Source organism: Ictalurus punctatus, chromosome 6 (assembly GCF_001660625.3).
Source record: "Ictalurus punctatus breed USDA103 chromosome 6, Coco_2.0, whole genome shotgun sequence".
Lineage (NCBI taxonomy): Eukaryota > Metazoa > Chordata > Actinopteri > Siluriformes > Ictaluridae > Ictalurus > Ictalurus punctatus.
Genome location: NC_030421.2, coordinates 9,643,320 through 9,654,160, shown reverse-complemented (window position 1 = coordinate 9,654,160; position 10,841 = coordinate 9,643,320).

Here is a 10,841-nt window from a genome sequence, read left to right as displayed (position 1 = left end):
TGCTGGACGTGGCCCACGAAGCGTGGGAGGAACAACTGTCCCCATTCCGCTCGGTCATCGACTACGTGCAGGAGATGCAGGAGAAAATTGACCGGGTAACCCCAATAGTTCAGGTGCACAAGCGAGCCACCAAGGAAGAACAGAAAAGGGTGTACAACCATTCCAAGCAGCCTCAGGAGTTCCAACCTGGCGATCGGGTGCTCCTGCAAGTTCCTGGCCCGGTGGCAAGGACTGTGTACTACGCTGTACACAGTCCTCGAGCGAAAGGGCACCATGAACTACCACCTGCAGCAGCCCTGTAAGTGAGCAGAGGAAAAACTCTGCTCCATAAATCTGCTGAAGAAGTGGATAGAACCGGCACCGGTAGTATCGGCGTATGCAGCTCTGGGCACAGATCACGGCAAGGCAACCTTGATAGAATTAGGGGAAGATCTTACCCCCATACAAAGACAGGAGCTAACCGAATTGGTGGACCATTTCTCTGATGTATTCTCTACCTCCCCAGGAATGACGCAGCCGGTCCACCACGAGATCAAGACCTGTCTGGGAGTAGTGGTAAGACAGCGGCCCTACCGTGTCCCAGAGGCCCGTCGCAAGGCTATCAAGGAGGATTTCGGCCGAATGCTGTGGGACCACATCATAGAGGAATCCAACAACCCATGGTCCAGCCCCATCGTCGTCGTGCTGAAGCCGGACGGAAGTATGCGGCTTTGCAATGACTTCCGGAAGCTGAACCAGGTCTCCGAATTCGATAGCTATTCGATAGCTCACCTCCCCTGAGTGGATGACCTCATGGAGTGACTGGGAAAGGGCCGGTTCATATCTACCCTGGACCTAACGAAAGGCTACTGGCAAGAGGCGCTGGCACCAGACACGAGACCAAAGACTGCCTTCAGCACGACCACCGGGCGCTGGCAGTACTGGGTTCTCCCCTTTGGGCTACACAGAGTGCCCGCAACGTTCCAGCGGCTGATGGACATCGACCAGCAACTCCGTCGTATGTTCGCGGCCGCCTACCTGGACGATGTGGTCATCCACTCCTCCACGTGGTCGGACCACTTATTCCACCTGGGGGAGGTTCTGAAGGAACTCCGGAAGGCCGGGATGACAGCCAGCCCCAAGAAATGCCACCTAGGGCTGACCGAGGCACAGTAGCTGGGCTACCATATTGGCCGGGGTATGGTGAAGCCACAGGCGAAGAAAGTCGAGGCAGTGAAGGACTGCCCACATCATCGAAACAGGTGTGTGCCTTCTTGGGGTTGGCGGGGTATTACCGCAGGTTCGTGCCTAACTTCTCCTCCGTAGCTTCTCCCTTCTCAGACCTTACGAAGAAGGGACAGCCGGACCGGGTAAAGTGGTCTCCGGAGGCAGAGCAGGTGTTCCAAGCTCTAAAGGAGGCCCTCACCAGTGCCCCAGTGCTACGCAACACAGACTTTACTCTTCCATTCACCATGCACACAGATGCATCCGAGACCAGGCTGGGCGCTGTTCTCTTGCAGACCTTCAATGGAGAGGAACACCCGGTCCTCTACATCAGTCGAAAGTTTTCCCCAGCTGAGAGGAAGTATGCAGCCATGGAAAGACAGGCCCTGGCGATAAAGTGGGCCATCGAGGAGCTGTGATACTACCTGGCTGGTCGGCACTTCATCCTGGTGACAGATCACGCCCCACTGCAGTGGATGGCCAAAGCCAAGGACACTAACGTCAGGGTAACCTGATGGTTCCTCTCATTGCAGGATTTCTCGTTCCAGGTCCAGCACCGGGTGGGGACCCACCATGAGAATGCAGATGGCCTCTCCCAACAGGATGTACTGTGGGCCCGACGAACGACGGCAGTAGGCTCGGAGCTGAGCGGGGGGTACTGTGGCAACAGGCCGGCGTCTGGCGCACAGGAAACAAAGATCGCTCCTCCCGCGACTGCCACGGTCGGTTCCAGAACACCAGTTAGGAGTAAGTTCAGTCAACCTCCAACTGGCGAGTACATAAAGACATTGTCAATGTATCGCAGATTTCAGGAGCCAATATGGAAACCCAGGGCAAAAAAAATGCGAGCTGCATACTTCAGCGACGCAGGGTTAGATGTTTTAATGCGTACTTATGAGGAATATACACCATTTATACAAAAAAAATTAACTGCTGCTTTGGACAGAGATTTGGCTTTGAAAAAGTGACATATCGATTAAATGCGTGAATTTATAAGTACATAAATATCTGAAAATTTTCCTTTCATTATGATGCTAAATATTAATCCTATAAGACCCGTACCGTAACATTTAATAGATATGCCTTTACTTTTAGCCCGCCTGAAATTTCTTAACATTGTACATATGCGAGCTGCATACTTCAGCGAAGCAGAATTGGAAATATTAATGCATGCTTATGAGGAATTTATGCCAGTTATATTAAAATAAGCAATACACTGTAGCATCGGCAAAGGACCGAGAGTTGGCTTGGCACAAAATAACAGATCATGTAAATGTGTGAGTTTTTCAGTTTTAAATTTATGGAAAGTTTCCTTTCATTATGATGCAAAATTGAACATTGATCCTTTTAGATTAAATTTTTGCCCTCCATCAATTTCTTAACATTGTACATAATACATTGACTAATAATAGGCTTCTTACTTTATCAGGTGTAATCCTTCTGGATCCAAAAGAACTTGGAACCAAGTGAAAATGAAACACAAAATCATTCTCCAAAAAGGTAATATTTCATAAACTTCTTAAACTGTAACCTGTAACTGCCCTAGTGTTCTATATTAAATTTTGTCACTGTTCTTTATAGCCAACAGAAAGAAGGCGGAGGCCCGGAAAACAGGTGGGGGTCCACCACCACCTTCACTCACTCCTGCTGAGGTGCTGGCACTGTCCTTTAATCAAGGCTATGGTTGATGGCATTCCTGGGGGAACTTGATCAGAGTCAGCTACCTTCCATTACACACATGGCTTGGTAAAATGTAGGTGTAGCATATTAGTACTTGCAGCTTATTTCAGTTCTTATTTCCAGTGCTTTAAGTCATTTATCCTGTAACAGTTAGGATAACCAACACTGTCACCATTTGAAAAATGTATTTTGCAATAATTATTTTATGTCGCTGTTTTACTTGTGTATTATGCAAGCTTATTTTATTTTACTGCATATGGTGTGTACTGTAACCTTAATTGTACTGCCCCTATTAGATGTTCCTTATGTCTTTGTATATTAGTTGTATTAATTTGATAATGTACATTTAGCATCTGATTTAATTTTTTTACCGTTTCTGATGGACACATTGTATTTATTGAGCTGCCACATTTGTGAGTGATTATTGTGTTCAGGTATTGTTTCTGCTTGCAAGACTAAAACTCATTAGTAATTTGCACTGTAGGATGAAGATGAAGGGACTACTTCTGCTGTGAAAGAGGTAGAAAATGCTAGGAGGTCCACAGAGGTAAAACAAATAATGCGTTCCCATTTTTCAACATAAGACGCTGTGTGATATTACAACTTTGTCATTGTATCCATAAAGATTATGGGGATTCCTGTATAGAGGAGGGTCCACACAGAATATTGGCAGTGTAAGAAATTATGTGCAGTTTTCCTTATTAAAAAGAAATGATCTGTGTATGTATTGCAGACATTTATGATATCAATCATTTGGCATTGTCATTCTATGTTCCTAGCTGCCTGCAAAGGAGCTGTATAAGGTCCATCTTCAAAGGAAAATTAGAAAAAGTGCATAGAGATGGACCTTATACAACTTCAAATAGAGGAGAAAAAGCTGACTGTAAAAAAGGCCAGGCTTGAGATTGAATTGCTGGAGCACCGACTAAAGGTGGGAACTGTATTTGCCTAATGGCTATTATGTACTTTATTATTGAATCATAAAGCAATAAATACAAATTTATTTTTTTAAATTACTGGAAATAAAGAAACAATAAACAAAACGTATAATCCGTGCTTCCTCGTCCACTGGATCTTCTTCAAAAGGGCACACCATGCTCCGTCAGCTCTCTGAAACAAACTAACTCTGGAACATAACCTGCTCCAGAACAGGTTATGTTCAACGAGTAAGTTTCTATGGCAACTTACATACCCTAAAAGTTACCTTCGTTTTTGGAACTGAAAGTTGAGGTTATCCGTTAACTCTGAGTAAACTTATCCAGGTAAGTCACACAACCTGCTTTCTGGAATACCCCAAGGTGGTTTTGGTACACACAGAGATAGCCATATGGAAAAATACCTTATGTGGTTAGTTAATTAGTTTAAGTTACATTTATATAGCGCTTTTCTAGACACTCAAAGTGCTTCTACATTGTATGGGGAAAGTCTCCTCAACCACCATCAGTGTCTAGCCACCACCTGGATGATGCGACAGCAGCCATAGTGCACCAGAACGCCCAATACACACCAGCTATTGGTGGAGAGGAGAGGAGAGGAGAGGAGAGGAGAGGAGAGGGATTTAGCCAATTCAGGGATGGAGATTATTGGGGACCATGATAGAGAAAGGCCAATGTGGATTTTTAATGACCACAGAGAGTCAGGACCTCGGTTTAATGTGTCATCCAAAAGACAGTGCTGTTTTTACAGTATAGTGTCCCCATCATTATACTGGGACATTAGGCCCCACACAGACCACAGGGTGAGCAGCAACCTTAGTTTTCCCCGGAGCTCCTATCCAGGTCAGGGCTCTACAGTAACAATTTCTTTTAGGAGCACTTGTGCTCCTAATTACAAAAATTTAGGAGCACAGTTGAAGCTTAGTTTTTAGAGATGGTAACGTTAATGTGCCACAATATAACGCACAAGTAGGCATGAGAAAACTTGAGCTTGTCAATTATGACAGAATTAGGAACATAGTGTGAGCCATGACAGATTCACCTTCTGATAAACTAAATTTAATATTTTCAGTTAATTTTACAGACTTTATGTAAAAAAACAACCGTTAACCTGTTCCACCTTGTAAGCAAATACAATAAACCTCAATGTTCAGTCTTTGAAGTCGGCTCCTCTTAAATATATTTAAAGCTACACTATTAGACATTTTCCACTGTCATGGTTCTGGGCTCGAACCGCTCTGCATATATTGTGTATATATCTGAATAATCTCATGTAGGATGTGATTGGGTGAGTTCATGTTCTTTCAGATGCAAAGCACTTTACTTTAATGGTGTTCATTAGGGATGCTCCGATCAGGTTTTTTACGACCGAAACCGATCCAGATACCAATCTTTTTGTTTAAGCTTTAATCAGGAGATCTGTCATAAACAGTTAAATGTAAGCTCTCTGCTCATGGTCACTGTTAATTGAATTAAAATTATAGCAATGAGAAATACGATTTGGTTAATTGATAAATAAACAAGCCTAAAATATTTATTTTTAAATATCTTAAACAATAGAGTCCTAATTAAAAGTAGACTAACACAAGCATGATCCATATTAGGAAAAACGCTAATAGCCTTCTAAGGAAATAGCTTACTAAGCTTAATGTCAAATTGATATGAAATGAAACCCATAGTAATTAAACACCATTTAATTTCTCATTTTATTTATATTTTATGAAGTTATTATAATATCTATTTTTTATATTAATGATTTATTTATATCTAAGCACATTTACTTTCTTTACGTTTTATTAGTTTTGTTTGTTTGTTTCTAAGTTTTAGATGGGTTCCCCAGTACAGCGTTGCCATGTCTGCTGATAATATTGCGTTCGCTTTTAAAGGGAACTTCAACGTTGTGTTTAGCACAACACTATGGGGAGCGCCTCTCGCGCGCGACTGGCATCTAAAGCTTGTGTAAAATCATGCCTATTTATAGGCCTGCCCTGATCAGGTGACGTGGAAATTAAGCACATCGCGTGATGTAAATATGGCACCTGTGAACCGCGCCATCAGCCTTTATTAGCTTCAGCGAAAGACCGCATGTCAGTTGTTTGTGTAAAGAAACAAAAAGATGCTTCATTTCCTCGCTATCTTTTCTCAAAATCTCAGAAATTTTCTATCCCTTTAAAAAAAAGAGAAGGAAAAAAAGGAATGAGCAAGAGAGAAAAATATGAGTGCGAGAATGCAGGAAGTGTGTTACGGCTTGCTCCCGTTTCATCAGGGGGAATAGTGCACACTTTCTGGGTGAAGTGTCTATGGATGTAGCATGCGATGACAGCCTCGAGAGGCTGCGCATGGTAATGCCTACATTAAGTAGCTCGGCTCGCGACTCGCGCTCTCCTCGGAAGTGAGTTGGGTTTCAGAGCCTCGCGGATCTGGGCCGGCTGCTGCCGAGGCAGCTAGCCATTTCAGGTTCGGGGGATCTCTTATGGATCCGGAAGAGGAGCCGGAAGAGGAGCCGGAGACGAGCACTACTCTGTCTCTTGCTCTGTCTTCCAGGTTTGGCTCTCCGCTGGATTTTGGAGCTCGCTTCGCGACTCCTCCTTCCGCTATGGAAAGCCAAAAGGGGGAAAAAAGACAAACACAAAAATAATAGTAATAATTCCTCTCTGACTCCGAGGAGCCAGAAGGGTGTACTAAAAACTGACAGCAGCATATAAAGAGCTGCTTGAAGTGATTACTAAGGCTGGATGAGCCTTTTTCTCTCACTGCAGAAACTCCCCTTTCTTTCAGAAGTGCATGACAAAATATCAGGCTTCTGGGGGAGAACCATGCATAAGCCGTGTTTATAACCCCACAATGTTGGATTATTCGGCCATTGTGGGGAATGAACAGTATGGCTATTTAGCTATGCTGAAGGTGGAGGAGGCGTTTGTGAGCTACCTCTCTCTCTCCATCGATGGCAGGTAATTAGGGGGGCCGGCTTTGCCATCCAAGCCACCGTGTAAGGCAACTGTGGCATTGGTGGGCAAGGCCTATGTGGTAATAGTCTTGCTTGTGGGTCACTACAGACAATGACAGTGTTGCAGACCTACCAAGAAGACCTGCTGAGTGAGCTCGACATATGGAGGCATTCAGCCAGTTTCTTCCCTGTGGATCCCGGGACAGCACTAGTGCGAGGGAGACCCAGAAGGTGAGTATGGCAGCCCGCCAACCCAAGCGGACAGCCAGGGGAGTGGGGTGGCCACAGTCACGGCCTGCTACTAGGCCTCAATTGAGAATGGTCATAAAGGCCAAGCAGGCAAAGAAGAGCGGTCCTGAGGGGCTGTGGAGGGACGTATCAGGGGACATGAGGTTGTTAGGGCAGTTAGCCCCCAGTGCTACTGTAGGGCTTCCCCTAGCCAAGGTGGTCCCAAGTTTTCAGTGTTCTCTGGTCAGCGAGCTGTTACAGGGCAACGAAAATCTGATGCTTTCCCTCCAATAGAATGTTGAATAGTCAACGTCACTAAAAGACCATCTGGCAGCATGGAAACTACTGCCAAATGTGTCTCCATGGGTTCTGTCTACCGTAGAAAAGGGTTACCGGGTCCAGTTTATAGCTCGACCCCGCCAGGTTCAGAGGTGTGCTCACCACAATAGTCAGCACAGACCAGAGCCCGATGTTAGCTCAGGAAGTAAGATCCCTCTTAGACAAAGGGGCCATAGAACATGTACCCCGTTCCCTGAGGGAGGGAGGTTTTTACAGCCGTTATTCCCTGGTGTGCAAAAAATAGGAGTATGCAGCCAATTTTAGATCTGCGTCATCTGAACTGTTCTCGTCGGGCATACAGGTTCAGATGCTGATGCCCAAACTTATCATTCCACAGATTCAGTTTGAGGACTGGTTTGTGACGATAGATCTAAAAGGTGCATATTTCCACATAGAAATCTCGCTAGCTTTATCCCCTCGCACCTTCACAAAGTACCTGGGTGTCATTCTGGCTCCATTGTGACTCCAGGGCATCCGTGTACTAAACTAGCTGGATTACTGGTTAATTCTAGCACGATCCAGTAACCTTTGAACAGGCCGTACCCTCGGTATGACGGAGTGGGTATTCTCGTTCCCACAGTGTTATGCTAAACGCAACGTTCAAGTTCCCTTTGAAAGGGAACGTCTGGGTTACACATGTAACCCTGTTCCCTGAGAAGGGAACGAGACATTGCGTAGCAACTTGCGTCTTCGCTTCAGATAATAGAGGCTGATTGCGCGGTTCACAGGTGCCACATTTATATCACGCGATGGGCTTAATCCCCACGTCACCTGATCATGGCAAGACTATAAATAGGCATGATTTTACACAAGCTTCAGATGCCGGTCGCAGGCGAGAGGCTCTCCCCATAGTGTTATGCTAAACGCAATGTCCCATTCCCTTCTCAGGGAGCAAGGTTACATGCGTAACCCAGACGTTTTTGGGGTATTAAATCAAAACATGGAATTTGGAGTTGACTTTTCTAGTGATATCTGGCAACCGTGAGTTTAAATAAAGTGAATGCGCTATTAGAGTTAGCAAAGGGAGACGGGCAGTGTACTGTATGCTTACAGACGGAACTGTTGCTACTCTTGATTATGATTGCTGAGCAATTATTTAATAAAGAAGTTTGATTAAACCCACTATGTTGCATTAGCATTATTATTAATTTACCGCTGTGTCTAAACGAGCAGGTCGCAGGTTCAGGTCATTTTGTGTGAACAATAAAAGATGGCGGTTTGTGAGATCGGGAAGTTGAGAGAAGCAGATGATGTACATTGTTACTCTTGTCATCATAATGACTTCTTTGCAGTATTTACACACTTGTTCGTTTGAATGTGTGATGAAAAGCAGTGTGGAAGTAACTGTTGCGCGGTGTAGATGCATTTTAGAGTTGTAGTTTTTATCCCGATTTTATTATACAACTCTGAAGAGGTCACTCGCACCGGTGTGCATAAATATTTTTTTCACAGTGAGTGAAATGTTTGCACTGTAGAGCCCTGCAGGTATTGGCCAGCTCAACCCTGCTTTGCTTCAGTAGGACACCAGGCAAGAACTGCAGGTTGATATGGCTCTGGTGATATTGTGGTGGCTCTTTAATGTTTTGGGGCTGTTTTTCTGCCAGAGGACCTGGACATTTTGTTAGGATACATGACATCATTGACTCTATCAAGTATCAATAGATATTAAATGAAAACCTGACTCCCTCTTCCAGCAAGCTTAAAATGGGCCGTGGTTGGATCTTTCAGCAGGACAATGATCCAAAATATACATCAAAATCAACACAAAAATGGTTTACTGACCACAAAATCAAGGTCCTGCCATTACCAACCCAGTCCCCTGACTTGAAACCCATAGAAAACCTGTGGGGTGAAATGAAGAGAAGAGACTACCAGCATTTGAAGGATCTGGACGGATTCTGTATAGAGGAATGGTCTTAGATCCCTTGCCATGTATTCTCATCCAGCCGAGCTGTTATCAACGGGCAAAGGGAGGTAGCTCAAAGTTTTGACTAAAAGGGTGGCAATAATTGTTGCACGCGTATATTTAACAAAGTTATTTTTTTAAACCTGTATTTTGTTAGCAATTGTTTGATATTGATGAGAGCACAGTATTTTGACAATTGTTTGAAAAAGATCAAAAGTTTAAACAATAAAGGCAATTTTCACAGCCTTCTTTGCTCATATTTACCAAGGGTGTTAGAGAAAATTAATCAACACTTTCTGATTTGATAATTTTACCATGCAGTGATATCTATAATTTTAATCAATCCACATTCACTGTTAAAAAAAACAAAAAAAACAGGAACAACAGCCACTAAAACCACCAAAGTCTGACCAGAGGGGAAAGTTTCATCATTGTAGGACTGTTTCAATCACACTCCATTGGAGCATGTTCATGGATGCTATATCATCTTAAACCATTACAAAACAAAAGCACCCCCCTCTCTCACTTGCTACAAATGCTACTCCCAAGTTAGCCTCCCAAGACCACAACTGTTAAGAAAAGTTACATTCAAGTCTCTATCATTGAACAGTTAATAACTTAGGTTTGATATGATAGACCTAAAGGTTTTCATAATACTCAGGTTAACACAATTAGCAGCATTTGACTCTGTCATATACAGTTATAGAAGTGGAGTAACTTACTATATAATCACACTATCCAGTGTCAGACAGAAGATGATATGTTTCCGATGTTTCAGATAACACACCGATGGATTTGATCTAAAATGGATTATCAGGTTTTACACAAACTTTTGGAGTCCATGTCAGCTCGAGTGCACACTTTCATTAAAGCAAAAAGGGGGCATAGCAAATACTCTGTAATTCATGTAAATATTTCTCCTTTTCACTTAAGTTATTGCTGACGCTATCATTTGAAATGATAGAATTGAATAGAAGGACCCGAGTAGCTCATACTCCTCCACATAGTGGAAACAGTAGAAACAGTGAACAACTTCAAGATCCTGGAAGTAAAAATCACACTAATAATTTCACATGGTCCCTCAGCATCTTGCCATTAGTGAAGAAGGCAAATCTTAAGAAGATTGAAGCCAGCTGGCATGTACACACCCATCCTCAATTGTATCTACAGGCATATCATAGACACCATCACGGCCTGTACCATCACTGCCTGCTACGTTTATGGCTCAGTCTCAGATAGAAAAGCCCTGCAGCTCAGTTCATTCTGGGTCACATTTTCCTGCCATTGAGGACATCCACACTGGATGGTGTATAAGGAAGGCCTGCAGTATCAGAAAGGATCTCTCTCAACCCTGCTATGGACTGTTCACAGTACTCCCTTTGGGAAGAAGACCATCTGTGCCAAGTCTACCAGATTAATATGATAGCACTTGATTTATACAGGCCATTAGACTTCCCAGCAGATTGGTCTGATGGCCATTCAAACAAATCAGTTCACTCTGTCACCCCATCTAGTTTATTGAATAGCTATTGTGTGTATTTTCTGTATTTATTGACTTTGTACTGTCTGTCACTGTGTTACTTACTTTCTATTGCTTCATGTT